General features: G+C 33.2%; 1 long non-coding RNA gene across 1 annotated transcript in view; it reads left to right on the top strand.

Moving 5' to 3' along the window:
* Nucleotides 1–18,418, top strand: part of LOC136038567 (uncharacterized) — a 40,516-nt gene that overhangs the window by 9,272 nt on the left and 12,826 nt on the right. Inside the window, exon 2 of the long non-coding RNA XR_010620249.1 lies at nt 6,909–7,196. This is a non-coding gene — a long non-coding RNA (uncharacterized LOC136038567). The remainder of the gene's footprint in view (nt 1–6,908; nt 7,197–18,418) is intronic.

Here is an 18,418-nt window from a genome sequence, read left to right as displayed (position 1 = left end):
ATTTGTCAATACCCGCCATTTGCACAAAATCCAAAAAATTAGAACCATCGATGGATACTAGCGAATAACTAAGAAATAAAAGAAAAAAATTCTCTCAAAACAAAAAAACTAGCTATTAAGCAAGTCAGGGAACTATGTCATCTGCTTTCTCTTTTAATCATTTCATTCCTTGCAGACACCCTTTGAGACCTTTGGTATTAATGACGTGTTTGATTAAATGGATGTGAGGGTGGTTCAAGGTTTATTTCAGTGACTTTTAAAGTATCGGCTTCTCTTTTGAGAAAAATGAAATATAGCACATTTATTCTTAAATCTATCTTTTCAAAGCTAGACCTAAATGTTGGTATTTAAAAATTACAAAAGCTTCTCTGTAGTCGTCAAAAATACCTGTGTCATGCAGAATTAAGCTAGGTTAATAAAATAAAATAGTATGTTTTGGGTGATCAAAGATGTGGCCTACAAGGGCAGAAACAAAATCTTCCGGTTTTTCTACTACTTAAGGGGGCTATTGATTTAAGTATATTGCTGAGTAAATCTATCCTTGAACCATGTGTCATATCTTCCGATGCGCCAAATACCACATGAGCATGGAAATATGTAGACAAAGGAGTTTTCATCCTTCGGGATAGGGTCTTTACCTTGATACATTTGAGAACTGATAGTTTTACTGGGTCTATAATAAAGTAAATATCTTTTTTCCTTAGATTCTTGGAAAGGTGTTCTGAAACCTCTTTTACGTCAAAGAACTGAGGATAAACGTATTTCTCACTTCGATTTGTGTTTTCTCGGTCACTCTCTGATAACTTTTTAGTACGTTTTTCATTTACAGAATTTATTAAACTAACTGAATAGCCCTTCCAAAAGAAAACACTCCTAAAATGGTTGAGCTCCGGATATAGGAAACCTGGTTAACATGCTTGTAATGTTCTATTAGCTAGAGAAGTGACCCCTCCTCTTATAACCACAGTAGAGAGTTTATAGGAATAATTTAAGTAACTGTTACTGTATCTAGGGTTTCTTTAGACACCAAACTCGAAATATGTATCATTTCGTTGCACCAGAATATCCAAGAAGGGAAGACGTTTAAATACCTCTCATTCCTGAGTTAATTTCATTTTTGAACAAATATCTTCCTTAAAACGGACCCAAAATTAAGTTTTATAAGACTTTGCAAAATAGCCCTTTCTTCAAGGCCTTCCGTGAACGTATCTGCCTGTATCAGTGAAAAAGGGTGTCCATTGGAAGTCCATATTTCTTTCTTAATTCTTAAATCTTATAAAATTTTCTTAATTTCAATAGTTTTGTGACAATTTGGCTTAAAAATGCACCCCCTAAAAATCAAAGAGACAATTTCGAACCGAAAAAAATGGTCCTCCAAATAGAAGTTATGTTCCGTAAGGGCTTCAGTGAAAACTTCAGGTTTAAAATTTTCCCTGAAAGCCAATTAAATTGAGTCCCACTTTGCTATTCAAATGAAGTTCGATCCTTCCTCGAATTTAGAAAACTAACCGAAATATTACTAGTTTCTAAAGTTACCTTTAAGCTCTTGGTCTATAAAATTCTCTTGTATTTTTTCCAAAGACCAGGTACACATGGTACAAAACATAAACATCCTTCTTATGAGTTCTTCTTAAACATCTCTAGCAGTATTTTTCTTCTTTAGTAAAAAGTCGGCTTAATTATCTACTTTGGATACATGTTACTTATTAATATTTTTCTTACAAAAGACAACTCAACCTCAAAAGATTTTCAGAGAGTAAATACTAAGGGAACCAGTAAGTTAAAGAAATGATCAAATCAAGTTTTTCTTGGTAAGCCTTACCAGAGCTTCAATGACAAAAATCTATTTTTATTAGTCAATTTTCTGTAAATTTTAGAATCCAGACCATATTCATGTTTTAAAAGAAGATAAGAAAGTTTTCCATCCTCTTTTAATTTAACAGTAAACTTAAAATCACCCCCCAAGTAATTAAGTTGTTCTAAATATCCTTCTAATTTCTCCTCCCCTAATTCCGCACTGAAACTTTGTCATCCAACTACCGGCCACAGAAATTATGTTTTTAAAATATGAATCTAATAAAATTCTTTCAGTATTTTACATAAGAATTCTAGCTAATAATGGTTTTGAAAGGGCCCCCATAAGTAAACTATTTACTTATTCGACAATTTCCCTTATGAAGTGAAAAAGAAAGAGAAATTATTGCAAAAACTTACTAAATACATAATTAGAGAGACTTCCAAATCAATTTTACCTCTAATTTATAATAGGAATAAGTCCTAACTTCCTAGTACCTTTCTTTTTAGAAGAGTTTCCGCTGCTTCTACATCTATATTCGTATAAATTAATGCAATTTCGAAGCTTGAAAGCAAGAACTGGAAGAAATTTCCTCTTAATTTTAATTTTTATAATCAAATTCGAAGAATTCTTTATGTAAGAAAATTGGGTAGACAAAAGTGATTTACAGATTGACAGTAACCACTTGCTCAAATTACATGTCGTCGACCTTGTACTTGACACATTTGGTCATAATGATAGGTTCAGCTTATGGATTTGGGATTTAACCAGAATTTGGAAATAAGATTATTATACCATCAAGACTGAATTACATTGGCTTAAAGCAAACTTTTAAACCTGAAGATTTTGCTATAGCCGTTTTGGAACATACTTTATTTTCCAGGCCATTTTATTTTGTTTGATTAATTTCGATGGACCAGGGCTTAAAGCAAATTTTTCCCGAAGTTATTTAAATTAAGAACATATCATTCAAGAATATGGCTTTAAGTAGAGTAACGAGTGAATTTGGTTTCAACTATATATACGATAGTTGATTAAAGACAGACAGAGCAAAGTTCAATTTAACCAATGCGATTTACCTATAACGAAGTCTTAGTTCAGTTCATGCTAACGACCCATATCAAGGAAGGTCAAAGAGACTTCCGTTTTGCTTAGGAAACAACAAGAATATTAAACTTGTTGATATTGTATTTTATATATAAATTTTTGGTTTTAATTGTTTTAGTTTATTTTTAACACTGATGGCGGTCACTGCATATGTGACAGAAATTTTTAGTATTTCTTGTGAAATTTATCACTGTCTATTAAAATAATTTTATCCCTATTTGAACTTTTTTTATCGTCATGGAAAGGCAGTCTGGTCATTAGAATTACCTAAATTGGTGGTAGTACATTAGGCAAAGCGGATGCAACAAATGAAATTTCTCGTCTTAGATTAATTTCAAGAAAAGGAGAAGCAGGCATTTATGGTAAGTGTCAAATAAGATTTTCCAATTGGAAGTTACATTCCAGATGTTTGCAAAACACAGAGCTATGAATTTTGAGGAATCTTAAATGGTATATTCCTTGAAACGTACTAAAAACCACAAACCAATCTTTCTAACCTGTCTTGGTTGAAGCTTTTTTGACTTGGTTGAAATAATAACAATAATTTATTCATTACCCAAAATAACTTACTTGCTTCATGGATCCAGGCACTGTTTTTGGAAGTGATCCGGCAACTTTTGTACAATCTTATATTAATAAGGAATTCAGCGTTTTAATATACTCTCTACCTGTCCATTGCACTCAAGATATTTCTTCCACACTCTTTACGTACTACTGCTACTAGTAACAATACACCGCAGCACCAATCTGCCTGAAGCCAACAAAGCTACCCAAACTTTTCCTTCATCCAAATCTATTCAAAGCCTCCCTTTTTAGACCCTCCAAGGACGCATTTGTTTCCTTTAAACCTATATATGATGTTCGCTTATCTCAGACGAGGATGACCTGCTTTCCCTTTAGCCCTAAACGGTTGGGATACTCTTTTCCTTTTATCAATCTTTGATCATTCTTCCGCACTACATGCCATAGCCAACACAACCTTTCTTTCATTATAGCCCCAGAAAGGGGGGTTTAACCATGTTTTTCGTAGAGTCTACTGTTTGAAACATGGTCAGTCAGCTGGGTACCCCAAACTCTCCCTAGGCATCATCTTTGAAAATCATGCAGCAAATCTGAATTCTCTTATTGGTGCACCATGCTTCAGGGCCATATTTGACCTCTATTGCCGCGTTAAATTCTATTATTTTAATCTTGGTCTGCAAATTTATCTTCCTATTCTCCCAAGCTTTTTTTAGCTTTGAAAAAACACACTCAGCATTGGCTATTCTTCTTTTAACGTCGTCACTGTTTCCACTGTCTTTACTAATAATGCTGACAAGGTAAGTTAAGTTGCCTACCTGATAAATGTCTTTGTTACCCAACTTCACCTTTTAATCTTCAATTATTCCTAGACTTAGTCGTCTTAACGTTGATTTTTAAACTTATTCTTGCACCTTGAATACGTAAAACCTCTAAAACCTCAATAATTTTGCTCACACTTTCATCTAGGATGCATAAATCCTCAGCAAACTAGCTGCCAACCTTATTTCCTACCTTAAATGCAGCCATGTGATTCTCGTACATAGCAGTAATCACTTTTAAGTATTTGTCTAGTATACAATAATAGGATAGAACCTTTGCTAAGGCCTTATTCTTATTTTCATTCTTTTATTACTGTATTCAACTTCTCCTTACAAAACAAATCTTCCTTCACATCCAAGGTATCAAAACTATTTCATTTTCTTCTATATATTGTGCTGCAAGTCTATCTTGGCTTAGCATATTCTCAAAATGTTTTACTCGTCTCTATTTAATTCTTTCCTTATCACTAATTGGGAACCCTGTTCCTATCTTCAACTTGGACATGTCCAGATTGACTATTCCCTCTCAATTTATTAATATGCCAGTAAAATCTTTTATTATTATGCCGTCTAGCTGCATCTTTTAGATCCTCAGCAATTTTATCCATTGCCTCTACTTCACATTTCCTTATTTTATATTTTAATAATTTCTAGACTTTCTTTACATTTCTTCTGTTTTCATATGATATATCTTTCAGATAATATTGTACAATCCCCTTCTCCTCTAAATTAAACAGAAAGTTTTTTTCACAAATATTCCTGATAACTTTCCTAACTTTCTTCCGTATGACACCATCGGCAGTTTCAAAACTTGTTTTTCTAAAATTATTCCAAACCATCTTCCACACTGTACAATTTTAACTCTCAAGTTTAGTATTCAACTGTTCCTGGAAAGTTTCTCTCAAATTCTCATCCTGGAGTCTACCAGCCTCATAACTTCCCGGGAAGAAGTTGCCCTTCCAAAATTTCAGCTTTATATTAACCCTTGTCACTACAATATGGTGATCTTTACTAGTAACATCAATAAGAGCAATCCTATATATCTTAGCATCTTGTATTGTTCCTGCGAGCCTTCGGTTTACTAAGCCATTATCAATAAGGTTTGCTGTCTTACCATCACATGAATACCATGTTAACTTATAGGCCATTTCATGACCAAACTCCGTATTGGTTATAACTAGACTGTTATACCTACAAAATTGTAAATGTCTGTAGCCATTACTGTTTTCTTTTTCTACACCAAATATATCTAGACTAGGATACCATCTATCCGTATTTATACCAGCCTGGGCGTTAAAATCTCCTAGTAAAAATATCATATCTCTGCCTGGGTCCCTGTCTATTTGCTTTTGTAACTGTGACTCTTCAATTCACAGTGCACTCTTCAAGTGAATCCGAAAATTTTGTGTAAAGTTAAGCATAGCACTCATCTGAGTATTTTCATAGTATAATTTATATTAATAGTATTTCATAGTAGGTGAGAAGGCCAGTAGTTTTCTTGTGTCATTTCAGCCAAATTTGTTTGCCCAAATATGACTAGTCTCTTCCTGTCTTTCATTCCTATTTCCTACATGCCTGATGTAAACTGCAGGCATCTTTAAAAATTGGCAGTTAAACCTGGTTTTGATAGTACAAAAGTCTTTCAAAGTCCTTTCTATCACACAGACATAAAATCGAAGTTTGGTTTTGGATCAAACAGGAAACTTTTTTTTTATTTAACCACATAAAATATAAATGGATACGACTGGATCGAAATTTGTAACTAAGGATCAAGCATAGATTCAAATATGACAATGATATTGGAATTTGTCAACGAGAGAATACATACCATGACAAGAGATTAAAGTTTGACACGAGAAGGTGACATAAGCCTGGTTACTAAAGTTGTTAGAATAGGTTTTTGAAGAATGACAAAAAGTATATATCTGAAGGCATGAGTGCGGGTGTAACTTAGTTAGCTTGAAGAATGACGCGTAACCACTTGAAGAAAGAAGGACATAAATGTGTAAAGCCAAGCAGCTAAAGGGTTCTTTTTTTACCCAATGTTTGGTAACTTTAGAAAAAAACCATTTGAATCTCCAAGAGAATTTAACAAATCGGCATATTTGAGGACAAAATTTTCGAAGCATATTTTGGTTGAAAAAACTCAACAGAGTAATACTAATGTGGAACCAGATTTTTCTGGAATTCTGAAGTTAGGGAAATTCCTCTGACTAGTATAGAATAATAACATTGTTTTCTGTAGATTTGTGATGAGTTTTCTAACGTATTTATATGACAAATATTAAATATTTTTACCTGTTAATCTGTATTGGTATGATTTGCCACATCCCTGGTTAGCCTTGGTACAAAAAACTACTAAAGTATCATCATTTTTGTTACTTTGCCCACCTTGTTGGTAGAAAGTTGGTACAAGAGGTCATTGGTCCTTTTAGCCTCTAATCATATATTTTGAACACAGTCAAAAATTTTCAATTTAATTTGTAACCATAGTGTGTTTTTTCAGTACACCCAGCAGTTGGGAAGGAGTAAGCATAAGTTCTGCCCGGCAGCTTCTAACACTCAGTATGTCCAGAGTCTACTTTATATATTTCAATACTTTTATTTCGAATACTTTCTAAGCTGGTCTACTAGAAACTTTACTTACAGACAACATTTAATTATAGAGCTATGTCCATTTCAAGAAGTTTGGGGAGGCGCAGTTTATATGTTCGATTTTCAAGAACAGACAGTTACCAGAAAAGTGGCAGCCTTAAGTGGAAATTATTTGGTCTGCATGGAGAAAGGTATTGCACCATTAAAAAAGGATTGTCTAGTGTACTCATTTGGCATCCACCAAGATTGGTCGTTTGACGAAACAGCGGAAGAATTCGGATGTGAAGTTTATTCTTTTGACCCTTCAATAGGCTTACCGCCTCATTACCACTCTTTTAGAATATTTTTTAATGATACAGGTGAGTACAACATTCTCTTTAAAGATTTCATAATAATGAGAACTAAAACTGCTGATAAAGAAGTCAGAGGGGAGGGGTGACAGTTTTCAATCATCCAGTATGAATCTGAATATTAAGTTGAAATTATTATATTAATATGTATTAAATTCTGCAATAGTTACCTGATATATTCAAGCTAAACTTAAATAAATTGAAATTACACCATGCTAGAGTAAGAGTGCCACCCCGGTTGGTTCCTAAGTACTAAATCATTAAATGCCTCTTACTGAAAACGATGATTAAGTTAAAGTGTATGTTTTTTCCCATAGAACATTACCAAAAACAAGATAAAATAAGAAATACAATCATTATATCGACCACCTTTACCAGTTTTAAAGGGATTTCCCCAAGGCTCGTTGTTAGGTCCCCTTTTATTTCTTGTTTATATTTATGATCTAGTGGATGGTCTTAATTCTTTTATTCACCCTGTATTATTCCCTTAAGACGGTAACTTTTTCATTGTAGACTCCTATTTAACTTTCACCCTGTATTATTCCCTTAAGACGGTAACTTTTTCATTGTAGACTCCTATTTTACTTTGGCAGTCCAGAAATTTCAGAATCTTCTCTTTAATGTTAAAAAATGGTGCTTGCTTAACGCGATGGTGCTTAACAATAAAAAAAGTGCAGTTAAGAAGTTTAAAATGCCATGTAGTATGTCGGAGCTCAATGGTATGATCCGTTTGTTTTAGGGTGAGGATGAAATCCCCTGGCTTACAACAGTTAAATTCTTTCGAGTGTTCATTGATTCTCTTTTGAAATTTAAGACCCATATAGCACACACACACATCCAGTCTTTTTTAGAAACACTTTAATACTAAACCATGCCAATTCAATTTTATAAACTGATATTTTGCTTAATCTTTATTTTGTGTGTCCTTACCTTTCTTATTGCTGCTCTGTTTAGGGAAATACTCACAAATCTACACTCTTTCTCTTCAGAGAAAACTCTCTTCACTCTCTTCAGAGAGCCCAGTACAGAGCATTAAAAGATGTTATTGTCCTCCCTCGACTATAACCTTCTACAGATCTTTATGCTGATACAGGTCTTGATAAAGTTGATACCATTATAGCCAAAAATAATTTTCGCCAAGCCTTTACAGGTTTAAATTGTATGTTACCAGAAGTTTTCCAGTGGTAATTTTTTGGGTCATCGTCATCAAGTAAGTTCCCTTTATCGATAGGGAGTTTTCTTTCGAAAGTTATCTGCTCCAAAGTGTTCAGCCACGGCTTCAAAGAAATCTCCAATTTACTTTTCTATTTCTTTATGGATTATCAATACCATCCGATAGCTCTCTTCATCTTACACTGTCATCTATTTGCTGATGTTTTTCCGTTAATCTATTTTTTTATTTATGGAATTGACATAAAATATCACTTGAAATAAATTATACTATTTCCTTGTAATATTTATTTGGCGTGGTTCTTTCTTTTACTCTTATTTTTTTCTTGTTTTAACTTAATATCTAGTCTTGCTATAAAGATGTAAAATTTTGATGTCATTCTTACGGAGTAAATACGACTAAATGTTTTGATATTAGTTCATTTTTTTTAATTGAAGTATCAGAAGTTGTAATAGTAAAAGTATCAGTAGTTATAGCAGTAGCAGTCGTAGTCAGAGTTGGAATCGCAGCAATAGTAGTAGTCAGAGTTGCAAGTACTCACAGCCTTCAGCAGTCAAAAGCTAATTTTTTGCACTTGCAGTTACAAGTAGTAAGATTCGTTGGCATTAGTAGTTGGAGTAGGTAGTGTTTACTGTGCAAAATTTTCAAAGAAGAAAAACAATTATTCAGGTCTTGAAAATTGAAAGACAAAAGTAGTTAAAGTCAAAAATAGTTGTAGTCATATTTTTCGGACTTCAAAGTAGTCAGAGTCATAATCTTGAACAATTAAAGTCATATTGGGAAATGATTGTAGTTACTAGTTGCTTCAGTCAAAGCTAGTAAAAGCTATTAGTTACAATAGTAAAAGAAACTAGGCTCACTAACGGAAAAACTAGTTGATTTTTAAGTCACAGGTAAGTGCAGTCGGACTCACGTTTAGTCTAAGTCGCACGTAGCTGCAGTCACAGTCGAAGTCACAAGTAGCCATAGTTTTAAGTAGTCGCAATCGTAAGCAGTAACAGTCAAAAGTACACAAAGTCTAAGTTGTAAGTAGTCACAGGGTAATTTTTTGTAGTCACAAGAATTAAGAGTTGTAATATTTGACGTTCAAAATTATTCTTGGTTAAATCCAAAAGTGGTCAATCACAGTTTTACGTAGGAGTAGTCGAAAGTAGTTACAGTGATGATTACATTTGTTGTAGTAGTTTTAGTAATAGTATTAACAGCAGTAGTTACATTACTAGTAATAGTTACCTGCACTTTTTGGTTAGTTGTACATCAATTTCAAAGTGTCCAAAAATTTAAACTGTATTATTCTTCCTTAGAAACTTCCTGAGATATTATTGACTTGAGCTTTTGAAATTCTCAAGGAAGACAGAGCGTTTTTGTTTATGAGCGAGGGGGTTGTTAGGGGGAGGGGACTAACTGACACTCCACGTGTCAGAACACATCCCTCCAGTGCAACACGTGGCAGGAGTCAGCTAGTATATATATATATATATATATATATATATATATATATATATATATATATATATATATATATATATATATATATATATATATATATATATATATATATATATATATATATATATATATATATATATATATACATATATATATATATATATATATATATATATATATATATATATATATATATATATATATATATACATATATATATACATATATATATATATATATATATATATACACACACACACATATATATATATATATATATATATATATATATATATATATATATATATATATATATACACACACATATATATATATATATATATATATATATATATATATATATATATATATATATATATGTCTATATATATTTATCTATATGTCTATATATATATATATATATATATATATATATATATATATATATATATATATATATATATATATATATATATATATATATATATATATATATATATATATTTATATATATATATATATGTCGTAAACCGTATTATTTTTTCCATATCAGATAATGATCTTGACCCTTTTATCGACCCGATAGTTCCGATCGGGCCTTAGTCAGGGGGTTACATCACCCTAAATATATATGACTATTTCACCTTCGACAATTATCCTATGCAGGTGTAACTGCTGCCTGTAGTAGCAGTTGTTATACCTCCGCTAGAAGTAAAGGTCTGAGTAGTAGCCTTAGTAATAGTAGCAGTATGAAAAGTTTTTTTTTCATTATTTCATGAACTCTCATAATGCGTCGAAAAGCTTATGCTTAATACTTTGAGCTATATTTGAGATATTACGGGTACACCTATTCAAAGACCAGCAAGAATATAAGAATATTTTGATTTAGTTAAACATGTCCCTCGATATTTATTAAATTTTTCACCTTAATAACCATAAAAGTACTGCAGTAGTAGTAGTAGAAGCAGCAATAGTTGTAATAATATCAGCAGTTGTTGTGATTCTGTTTGACATTCCTTAAAATTCATAAGAAATTCACCCTTATATTGGTAGTAATACCAGTAGCGCTAGTGATATTAACAGTAGTTTTCACTTTGTGTTATGTTTTTAGTCCAACATTCCGTCCAAATTTCTTGAAAGTTCCACCCAAATATCTTTAGTCTAAGTGATCTTACAACCATTTCAAATAGAAGCGGTAGTAATAACGGTATTATGTGTGTTGTGTCTTTTGGTTAGTTCAAAATACCACTTAATACATTCGGAAATTTTCAACCTAATGGTCGAAGCTTTATCTAAATAATTGCTGATACTCACTTTCGGCAACCTGCTTGAGAATAGTGTTTTTTTATTTACTTACAAGTGAAAATCAACATTCATAAGAAGCTTTATCTAAATAATTGCTGATACTCTCTTTCGGCAACCTGCTTAAGAAGTGTTTTTTTTTCACTTACAATTGAAAATCAACATTAATAAGTGCTATAAGCTTATTCATATATGATATAAGCTTAGCCATAGTTGAAGTAGTGACATTATTATTATTATCAATAGTGCTAGTTGTAGCTTCAGTAGTAGTCGCAGCGATGGTAGTAGCTCTATCAGAGGTATCAGTAGTGGTTGTATTAAATAAATTCCCTTTTTGTTAGTCAAATATCCCGTGCAACATTTCCTAGGAGTTTAAACACAAAATTTTTAACCCTTTCTTATATTTACTTATAAACCCTTTGACAGCCTGCATGCATATAGTGTTTTTTATTTAGTTCGAAATTACCTCAGCATTCTGCTAAATTTTAATCTTTATTCCCTCTAGCACTATTAGTAGTAGAAATGGTGGTAGTGGTAGCAGTAGTAGAATCAGTGGCAAGAGTACTAGTAATAGTACTATTAATAGTAGTAGTAATAGTAATAACAGTAATAGTAGTAGTAGTAGTAAAAGTAGTTGTATAAGTAGTAGAGTGGGAGCAGTAGCAGCAGTAATAGTAACAATAACAGTAGTAGTAGTAGAAGTTAGTAGTATATTTACAAAAGGCGTTTTAAGTAGTTTTATATGCCAAGAAACAAATTGAACAACCTAAACCATTATATGTGACAAAACCAACCCTAGCAGCTAAGGAAAGGGGTTAAAAAAAGTCTAATGATACAGTAATGATAAACAAAAATTAAGAACAAGTATATACAATCAGCATACTTCCGTCAGCTTCAATTACAACGAGTCAAAAACAAAAATAAAGAACGAAGAAACATACGACTCGAAGATAAGCAACTGCAAGAATTAATTTTACTCAAAAACGAAAGGCGAGAAACAAACAGATATGTGGCTAGAAGGTATGCCGCATGAAAAAAATAAATAAATATATACGGTTAAAAGATAAGTACTAGTAATAATTATAAGCATAACGCGTCAAAAACGGAAAAACAAAAAATTGTGCTGTTAGAAGACAAGACAGTTCAACATTCTGTTTGTTCCCTGGGGATTCCTCCATTTTCCCTTGGAAAGAGTAGCAAATGAGGCTAACTAACTTGAAGGTTGCTACTTACAACGATAATCAATATATACAATTCTACTACATGCGAAGATCAGGGACCCGGCTTTGAAATGGGCTGCATATTTTTTTTTCTTAACTGGCATACTGATACTTCTTGGTGATAAAACAGTCGGAAAAGGTCACAAGTTTAAGGAAGAATTTGTGTTTTTGCAGATTGGCTGTATCGAATCAAGGGTGCTGCCATATCATCATGAAGATGCTCGTATTGTCTACGATTACAAGATAAGTGACAATGAGACTCAATGTATACAAGCCTATCGTGCAGCCATTTCGAGACATGGCCACAAAATCGGTTACATAGTTTTTTTCTTCTTAAAACTGGCAAATTAACACTTCTGGCCACAACAACGATCTAAATAGCTTACACACTTAAAGAAAGGATTTGAATCATCTGTTTTATAGAATCTGTTTTTTTTTCTTCTCAAAGCTCTAAAATATGATGTCATTCAAATGAATTTTGTTCCAAAACTAAGGCTCGAAACAAATTCGGCTTAATCATTGTGTTATTCCTAAGTTTCAGGTCATGAGGTGTCAAATCAGATATTTCAACTGAATTAAAAAATTTAGGGGGGAATTCAATTTATTCTTTGTCTTAATCGATTAAAGATTCATAGATTTAATATAATTTTCGCTCTACTGGGATATTTTGTGATTTTCACTGTCACTTCTATTCTAAACCAATATTTCATTTACATATCCATGTAATCATCACTGTCATTTATCCTCTAACTATAGATTATGTTGCTTATCTTCATTCATCATAGTATAAAGGGCTACCCTTATAGGGTGGTTAAGCTATTACTAGTTCTTTGAATATGGTAGCGTGCCAGCAGTAGCCGCTTTGCGTATAGGTTCACTTCTCCATCTCTTATGGCAACAGTCTCCCTGTTTCCTAAAGCCTATTAAAACTCAGAATTTCTCCACACAAGGAATTTTACTTTAAGAAGAGTGTGTAAACACAACAGGTAAGAGAAATATGAAGTGAAAAGAAGTTGAACTAGGAAGTTCTTCCTGGCTGATGCAATGTTGTTTCTTGGGCGAACAAGTATAAATCTGGAAATGAAATAAACTTACGTTAAATCTTGTAGATACACACAACAGGCTGTCCCTCGTGTTAATGGAAATGTTAGTATCCAAAGAAGGAATGGTGATCCAATAGGAAAGTAAATAAGCCAAATCAGAGTAGCAGGTTTGTTATCTCTATCTGTCGTCCAGAAATTGGGAATCAAAACTCCCCAAATATTGTTCTAACATTCGCTTTTAAGGGGAGTCCTCTTCGATCCAGTTTTACGATAAATTAGAGATTCGAGTTTGACCGTTGGGGTATAGGTTACCGGTCGACAGTCGAAGAAAATAAAATTGGTAAATGAGAGCAGATAAGATGGGTAAATAAAGATATAAGGACATCAGCCTGTCGTAAAGTGATAAGGCAATAAAAAAAATAAAAGAAAGGGACTTCTCAAATACTCCCAAGCTTCGAAAAAGCACGACTTGGTGCTACACTAGCAAGCCGGCTTTGTGTTTTTGAACCCTGTTCGGGTGTAGCTTGTGTCATCTAAGTATCATCTATATGAGAAGAATCTGAAGGATAGAGGGTTTAAAACATTGAACATTAAACACTTAAACTAAAGATCGGAGTGTCTGAAAAAAAAATTATCTATAGCACCCTAACCCATCAGGCTTCATTAAATGAAAAATTTCATGAAAAAAGGCAGAAAAGGATAAAAACAGGACAAAAAAAGAATTACTTTTTTTTATTATTTGCATTTTGTCCGAAGTAATTCAATATAGTTTTGGAATAATTGTAAGAGAGGCAAGATGTATTAGTGAGGTGATTTAAGATGTCATCACGTTTATCCATTTCTTCCCTTAATATTCTTTGTTCTGTAAGTTAGTCACTTTGATTTCTGGGTTAAATTATGTCAACTTTAGAATTTAAACTTGTGTCGAACAAAAACTCATTACACATCCTTTAATATATGATTATGGCATGATACCTCTGTGTCATCACTAAGGCAAAGCTACGAATAACATTGGTTCTTGTCAAGTATTAGTCTTGACATAACACTACAAAAATACATAAATTGAACACCACTGAAACTTTGACAGAACTTAATCTTTTACAAAACGAAACCTCTCACAAGCAATATCAAGAAATAATTGAATTAAATGATAAAAATCTGTTTATTCTTTTTTGTCTTCTTTTTTTTTACTCTGATCCCTGGAGTTATCATTTTTTTTCCAGTCTTGTTTTTTTCTCCAAGTGTTCTATGTTTTTCCTGTTTTTATTCTTTTTTCAAGTGTTCTTCTTATTTCTCTTTTTAAAAACGGTGCACTATACAAATTTTTTTAACGATAGTGGTTATTCGAAGCCAAATTTTAAATAAATCTTTCCCTGGTGCAGCACCCCAAAAAGCTTTACTGATATAAACTTTTGTTAAGAGTTTGAAATACTTCGGTAAAAAAAAAATATTCTACGAATATACCTCTTTTAGTCTAGTTATGGAAATTCCTGATTGTGATATATTTATACTTCCGCAGTGTTTGTCAGAGTATTGACCCCTTTGTTGTGTCATATATGCTCGACTTGTCTGATCAGACAGAAAAGGGTCTTATGGGAAGCTGTAGATTGTGTCAAACTATAGGATTCAATAGCATTTATAATGTATCGACTGCTTTGCTGAGGAGTACATTTTTGTTTGCTGGGTAATGGCAGCACGTCCGTTCTTGCATTAAGGTTGTTGAATAACCCTTTACTGTCAATCACTCGACTTTGAAGAATTTAAATAAACCTTGTGGGATATTAATAGCTTAAGCTTAGAAGACTAAGCTTTAACTGTCAATCACTTGACTTTGAAGAATTTAAATAACCCTTGTGGGATATTAATAGCTTAAGCAAGTAATGAATGTGGGGGGGGGGGGGGATATTACCGAAGTAATTGTTTTCTCTTTTCCAAATTCCTCCCTTAAATCTTGTTTAATCTTTATATATTTATAGTAGGCTCCCAGCTAAAAATTCAAATTTTTCTTTAGGTTCAATCAAACTTTTTGAACATTTAGTCACAAGATAACCTTTTCACAAGGTTGCCTCTTCTGAGGGAATATCTTCCCTCAGAATTGGGATGGGCATAAACAATGTATATGAGCATATATTAAGTTGTTTGTTTGTCATGCACAGGCATGTAAATACACAAAATAACTGCAATTGCTAATATAATTAAGCGTATAAAAGTTGGTGATAATGACGGAAGATGAGTACTGGCTGGTTCGTCCGTCAAGAAGAGTTCGAGCGGAAGTTAAATGGTCTTATGAATTCTAACAGTTTTCGATATTAATATTTCTTGCAATTACTAATTCAGTTCTTTAATGGTAAACTTTGACGTAACTTAATCTAATAGAAATAAGATTTTCTTCTTCTGATACGGGCGAAAAAGATTCGGCACGAAATGAAGTGGTAGGGCTATAAAAATCGTTAATTATAAAAGACAAATGACTAATTTTACACTCGCTGGTGATAGGAAAAAATTGGGCCTCACTAACGTTGATTGAACGATGTTTATAAGTTTGATTAACTAAAAATAAATTTATTTCTGACAGACAAGATTCACGGTAACTGGTGCTGACCTAGGGCTTGCAAAGACATAGGTGTCTTTGCAGCCACCTATATTGGTCTAAAACAGCCGCAAATAGAGAGGAGAAATTTCTTACCTTCCTTTCGCATAACTGGTTAATTGTATTTGTATCTTCCGCAAAAGTAGCAAATGAGCATGATGGAAAGCAAGCTTTTCTCAGAACTATATGGCTATCACAAATGGTTTTCTATTTATAAGATAAACAATTAAATTCTAAATCTTAACTGTTCAATAGCAAGTATGAACCAGTATCGTTTGTTACAGCAAAAAAGACGAAAGAAGTTTGAGTTTTAATATAATGTTGGGAGTTAATTATTCTGTACGGCACTGATATTGTTTCATATAAATTAAATTCACTGCCTATTCGATTCAATGGTAAATATGACAAAAATATTAACTGTTGTGAAGTTAACATGAGTTCACATTTTACAATTTTAACCAGGTCCAAAAAATTTTCGTTGGAAGAAATGGCGAGCGCATAAGGATTTGGGAGGGATTGGACAATGTTGGTCAGAATTTGACTTAACTCGGGTGGGTCAGTTATTAAACTACTTTGCTTGTCTTCCTCGCTCTTGTCGGAAGACCTCAGTGGAAATATGATAGGTGGTGAAAATTTTCTTCAAAAGTCGGACTGCATATTTTTCACCATATTGATAAAGATTGAGTCGTAGTCGTGAGCACTACGCATATCAAAAAGACTAATAAGCTCATGACCAAATGCTAAGGTATAGGGAAAAACCCCTTTGGATGATTGATCAAACTGTTTAAAATGAATTGGCATAGATAAATAAATTTATTCTAGGATCCTGAAGTTACATCAATATATTTATGAATTAGATGTATGCAGAGTTTGACCTTTCTTTCTGCTGCTACACTCATGGAAGTAGCCCGAAGACTAGTGAAGAGCTTCTTTACCTTCAAAAAACTCATGAGTTGTTTTAAAAGACTTTAGCGCAAAGCCACTTGACAATCTGTCAATAGAAAACAAAACATTCCAAAATGAGAAATAACACGACGTAGTAAAATTTACAAATAGTTTCTGCAGTAACATCAGGTGCAGGTTCTAAGACAACTAAGGAAGTATGGACATCTACGCAGCCAATGACACATTTGTTGCCTCCAGACAAAGGCAAAGGATTTAAAGTGTCCAAACACAATGTTTTAAAGCTTATTTTAGCGGAGACATTCTTTTGTACCTCGAGTACATTTTTGGGGTAATTTTTCTGCGCTTGCTGATGCGTAACATTCTAAATATGGTAATCATCTTTCACAAGATTGGCCCGTCAACCTATTCTGCAGCCTAGGCACAATATTCCACTTTTCCAGTAACTTTTCAAGCTTTCATGGATTTATATGTGGATTTATAAATATACATCCATTTCCTTTCATATCATTCGATTTCTCATTTCTTTCCGAAGTATCAATATAATCAAGCTGGTCTTGGAGACTAGCAGCCTCTCCTAAGGAGTCTTGGTATTGTGGACTAACTGTAATATGGCTATTTTTGCCATTTCTATCTTCGATAAATCTCAACCCGGCATCCCGGTTCTCCTGTCTTTGCAAGGCAACCCCATTTAAGCTACGAAATCCAAATTTCGTGTAATCATTTGTCCCGTGCTGAAGTATAAGGCTTATAATCGGTGCAATTTCTACGTCGTTAATCTTATACAACCTAATCTGTTGGACTTCCAAACCTAAAAAGTACAAACTTTCGTTCGGCGAATTTGAATTCAATGTCATTGATTCTGTCTGTACTGGCACTGCCAAAAACTCTGCTTCTTCATCTTCGAGTGAGAAATGTCGAGCTTGAAGAAGCGTATTGTTTGGTGGTCGGCTTAATGCATCAACTGGGTTGAGTTTCCCGTTAATTTAAAGCCATTTTATGTTTCTGTCATTTCTGTCACAAAGCCATTTTAAGACAATATGACACTAATTCCTATACAGAGCCTGAACATAGAAATCTAATGCCTTTTGCTGCACCAATGAGAGGTTGAACTGCTTTATCTTGGGTATTGGTATGTCTTGGATAATGTCAATTTCTGCTTCCATATTGTTTTTTGACCAACGTCGTAGGTTGATTGCGAGAACATTCTCCCATATATTTCCAATAGCCTCCGTATTTTTTCTTCAGTGTCTGATCCAAATGGTCTAAGTTGACCTTGCCAATTTGTTCTTGTATCTTCGATGTGTTTTCAAAGCTGCGAAAGCTGCCAGAATAGGATACCCCTCCTTCTAAAATTCCTGCAGAGGAAAAGCTTGGCTAAGGCAAATTTTGTCGATTTTCTGAAATTAACAAAGAACCACTCTCCTAGAATTTCCTCTGACGTCGCCAATATTGTTGAAATACGGAATGAACAACCTATTCCCGGAGTACTCGAGAGCATAAGGATGTAATGATGTTTCCGCTTTTGCAGAAGTGAAAAGCACTGCTGCATC

The sequence above is a fragment of the Artemia franciscana genome, chromosome 18 (assembly GCF_032884065.1).
Source record: "Artemia franciscana chromosome 18, ASM3288406v1, whole genome shotgun sequence".
Lineage (NCBI taxonomy): Eukaryota > Metazoa > Arthropoda > Branchiopoda > Anostraca > Artemiidae > Artemia > Artemia franciscana.
This window is presented reverse-complemented; position numbering and strand designations above follow the sequence as displayed.